This window comes from Nannospalax galili, unplaced genomic scaffold (assembly GCF_000622305.1).
Source record: "Nannospalax galili isolate Female #2095 unplaced genomic scaffold, S.galili_v1.0 scaffold40, whole genome shotgun sequence".
In the NCBI taxonomy this organism is placed as follows: domain Eukaryota; kingdom Metazoa; phylum Chordata; class Mammalia; order Rodentia; family Spalacidae; genus Nannospalax; species Nannospalax galili.
In genome coordinates, this window is record NW_008347810.1 from 3,221,935 (window position 1) to 3,227,110 (window position 5,176).

The following is a 5,176-nucleotide window of genomic DNA, read 5'->3' on the forward strand; positions in this document are numbered from 1 at the left end:
TGGTCTACATAGTGAGTTCCAGGCCAGCTGGGGCTACAGGGAGACCCTATTTCAAAAAGACCAGAAAAAATATTATCTAAGGAAATATGGCTGTAGAAAATTGCAGCATAGACTTAAGTAAGAACAAATTTTTTTAACTATCGTGCCCCCAAAGTAGATTTTCCTGTAGGATATTTTCAACACCCTCATCTAAAATCCGCTGTGTTCTCAAGCAACACATAGAATGATTATATACATCAGTGCTTAAAAACTCCAGCCCATCATGGTCTCTTGGGCTTCCCCACACTGAAGCTGTTCCCCTTTCCCACCAGTCTCCAGTATCAGGAATCTTCAGTTAACAGGAACATGTGCCCATCTACTCAGGTTCTCTTCATATTTCCGGTTTTATAGTTAATGCTTCCATAAAATAATAAATGTTCTTTTGTGGCTCAAACCTCAGCAGTTTTGGTAAATAACTGAATTCTGATGCCTCAATTTTGATAAAATATCAAATTAATAGATATAAACTCCCAAAGCAGCATATGATTTTACAAGTTAGTAAAAAATTTACATCTGTGAGACTTGGTGTCTACAAAACAAAGAAGTTATAATACTTTAATACTCATGATGTGGCTGATATGTAAAAAAAAAATATGAGAAAGGAATGCCTGCCCTGACCTCCATTGTTGTAGGGGCTGAGATCTCAACAGACAGCCAGAGAGTGCCTGTTCTGACCTCCCTCTGGCATAGGGGCTACTACTCAGGGGACTGCCTGAGAGTGCCTGGATCCTGCCTCCACATGGTAGTGAACTTCTCCAAATCACCCAACCCCCAACTGGGATTACGTGAGGCCCCTCCCACAGCCCCTAGGCAGACCTCTGCCCTTTGGTGGGATATGGCAGAGACATTAGCAGACAGCCTGAGAGTGCCTGCTCTGACCTCCATCATAGGGGATGAGATTGTGAGGCCCCTCCCACAGCCCCTGGGCAGACCTCTGCCCTTTGGTGGGATATGACAGAGACATAGCAGACAGCCTGAGAGTGCCTGCTCTGACCTCCATCATAGGGGATGAGATCTCAGGAGACCTCCAGAGAGTGCCTGTTCTGGCCTCCCTCTGGTAAGGTTGCTTGAGGCAGGATAAGACATGTTTACAAAAGTTTATTTAGTAGAAACTAACTTTCTCAGATTCTTTAACTTTTAAAAAAAATTATGGAGAATTTCATATATGGATATAAGGTGTTTTGATCAAATCCATCCCCACTCCCTCCCCTCCAACTCCTCCCATATCTCCCCATCACTTTTTTTCTGAACAACTTTGTCTACTCTTTCTCCCTTTTATTTTTTTAATGGGGCTTTTTGCTACTTTAACATTCCACCCTCTGAAGTGGTAACTCTAAAATGTTTTAGGGATTAGATAAGAGCTCCCAAATACTTTTGATATTTTTAGCCTTTGGAATAGAGTATGTTACTAAGAGGCCCAAGGACATTTCGATTTTTAGCCAAGAAACTTGCTATTTTCTTTGGAGTCTTTTTACCCAAACTGCCTAGCCAAATCCTACTTCCTATTCTTATCACACCATCTCTTGAAGAGGTTATCCAAATTGCCAATAGGGAATCAGGACTCAAACCACTCTGGCTTCTTCCATGATGATTAGGGATGTAGGATGAGGCAATTTCGGTATCCCTTCAGTGGGTCTATGTAAAAAACTCCCAAATTGCATAACTCTTAACTGTAGGGAGAAAAGAAACTCCTTGACTGGGTGCCTCAGGGTTGTGAAGGAGAAGTAAGGGTAAGAGTGGTTAGCATTACAAGTTCTAGACAGGGCACCAGAAAAAGACAAAATGGCAAATTTCAAATGTTCATATCAGAGTCCACTGGAATTTCTTGACGAGAGCTTCCAAAACCATCTCTCCATTGGGTTCCTCCTCATTTTTTTTTTTTTTTTTTTGTCTGCCAAGGCTGGACTCTAGAGTGATGGACTCAGGATTTGTTTTCAGGCACTTTGATAGCTGTTGGAGTGGCTAGAGTCAGCATCAGTTCCCTCACAAAGGCATCTGGATGGGGGAGATAACAAATTTAGCGCTCATTTCAGAATAATAGTGGGTTGTCTCCCTTAGCTACAGGTGGGCACTACAGTATTGCAGACCAAGATTTGAAGTCTTACATCTGAGCAGCACTTTGTGATTAGAAACAAAATCATCAATGAGAAATAATTGTCTAAATAACATTTTATATGGACTTAAGCCTAATGTCTGGGAAGTGTAATCCCTTGAATTCTTAAAGAAATGTAGTGATGACTTTACTCTTTTGTTGTACTTTCCTTTTGGGTGTTTAAGACCATACAGCTGGCCAAATAAACCAATTTATTTTTACTCTTCAGGTCATTTAAGGATCTGTCCCTTGGGGGTCACATGGGCTTCAGAGGAACACCTGATTCCTTTCTTTTACCAGTTCCATCTATGTGAAGATAAGTCAAAGGCCCTGCTTGACCATGGCTGGCTTCACTTGGAAGCACGGAGGAAATATTTCCTCTGTGTTGACCCTTCTCTTTCTAGACTGGACACTGGTTCAAGTTCATCTGGTGGGGTCTCCATGGCCTACCTGAACAAGAGGACAGGTGATTCACCACAGTTACAGGACATTTTGAGAGATGCTCCATAGTCCCCTGGAACTTATTCAACTTTGGAGGGCAAGGAGCAAAAACTGTCCTTTAAGTCCCTCTAACCAGATTAGCATAGGCCTCAAAGTATGGCTGTTTAAAATCTAAGAAGGTTAGTTCCACCAGGCTGGTGCTTTGAATTACCATGTGCTATGTAGATAAACCTTGATTAGACATATATTTTGTTCCTTATTGATTAGACATATATTTTATTGCTTGAACTAGTTGTGTGTATAATTTGTCAGTAGGTTGTTGGACTAATATGGTTCTCTCTTTTTTTAAAACTAGCTAGGCATTATTTATCTCTCTCACTGTCTAATCCTTCCACAATGATTTCCCCATTTAAACTGTCCCCATTTTTCTCATTTCTCCCTTGATAATACTTATGAGACATAATAAAATTAACAAATAAATTTTCTATCTGTTGTAAGAATTTCCTGGGGATACTAAGCAATGTTTATCTCTTTCTAAGGTTCTAGTGTCATAGCAATGTTTGATTAAAGTCTTCCTGGGGAAACCAATGAATTTACTGAGCTTACTTACAGAGATGACTGAGGGGCTGCTGAGGTATGAGTGACTTGGGGGTATGCACACTGGAAAGCCTTTACCCAGCATGAATCAAGCCTTCTCTTCCAAGCTTTTCCAAGATTATATACTTTAGTGATCCCCAAATCTGGGAGACCATGTGTTTTTAGGGTCAAATTATAGACAGTTGGCTGGGACGAGTGGCTGGATACTCCAGTGAGGACCCAATGACCCTGTTTGTCCCTGTGTTAATGAGTAGTGCAATCATCAACAAGCCCAATTGTGATGATATTTAACAAGCAGGAACAGCTCAAGTCGTGATGATGATAGTTATTTCACACAGAAGAGACTGCTGTACAGCATCATCTTATTAAAAGAACATGGAATTCAAAATGAAGAACATACGTCTTTTACTTTTCTGAGTCTGTGTTATTTCACTTAGTATAACAGTTTCTAGTACCATCAATTTACCTGCAAATTTCATTATTTCATCTTTCTTTATTGCTGAATCAAACTCCATTGTGTAAATATACTACATTTTTGTTAAACACTTGTCAGTTGAGGGGCACTTAGATTGCTTCCATCTCTTAACTACTGTGAAAAGAACAGCAACAAACATGGCTGTACAAGTGTCTCTACAATAGGATGAGTCCATTGCATATATGCCCAGGAGTGATATAACCAGGTCATATGGTAGGTTCATTTTTAGTTTTGTTTTTTTTTATTTTTAGTTTTTTTTAAGAGTTCTCTACACTGTTTTCCATACAGGTTGCACAAGTTTGCAATCCCACCAGCAGTGAATGAGCGTTCCCCTTTCTCCACATCCTCACCAGCCTTTGGTATCATTTGTTCTCTTGATCCTAGCCAGTCTGATTGGGGTAAGGTGATACCTTAGGGTGATGATATCAGGGTGGTTTTAATTTGAATTTCCCTAATTATTAAGAATGTTGAACACTTTTTGAGATGTTTCTTAGCCATCTTTATTTCTTCCTTTGAGTACTCTCTGTTTAGATCTTAGCCCATCTTTTAATTGGGTCATTTAGTTTCTCGATTCTTCGTTTTTTGAGTTCTTTATATATTCTGGATGTTAAACCTCTATCAGATGTTTCATTGTTGAGGTTTTTTTTTACCATTCTGTGGGTTTTCTCTTCACTTTTTTGATTGTTTCATTTGCTGGACAGATGCTTTTTAGTTTAATGTGGTACCACTGGTTGAGTGGTGGCCTTAATTCCTGAGCAACTTCTATTCAATTTAGAAAATCCTTTCCTATACCTATATCTTGTAAGTTACTGTCAATATTTTCTTCTAATAGTTTCAGGGTTTCCAATTCTAAATTTGAAGTCTTTGATCCATTTGGAGTTGACTTTTGTGCAGGATGAAAGATAAGAATCTAGTTTCATTCTTCCAGGTGGAGATCCAGTTTTGCCAGCACCATTTGTTGATGATGCTGTCTTTCCTCCATTGTGTGTTCTTGGCACCTTTGTCAAAAATCAGGTGGCTGAAATTGAGTGTACTTGGATTTGGGTCTTCAACAATGCTCCATTGATCTGTGCATCTATTTTTGTGACAGTACCATACTGTTTTTATGACTATACTGTTTTTATACTTTGAGATCAGGTAGTCCCCCCAGTGATGCTCTTTGTGCTCAGGGTTGCTTTAGCTATCTGGGGTCTTTTGTGCTTCCATAAAAATTGAAGGGTGGTTTTTCCTACTTCTGTGAAGTATGTCATAGGGATTTTGATTGAGATTGCGTTGAATGTATATATTGTTTTTGGTAGGATGATGATCTTCACAACATTAATTCTTCCAATCCATGAGAATGGGAGGTCCTTCCATCTCCTAGTATCTTCCTCCATCTCTTTTTTTAATGATTTAAAATTTTCATTGTAGAGATCTTTGGTGGTTTTGATTAGGTTTTCTTTTTTTTAACAGCTATTGTGAATGGGAGCATTTCCCTGTATTCTTTCTCCAATTGCTTGTTATTGCTATATAGAAAGGCTACTGATTTCTCC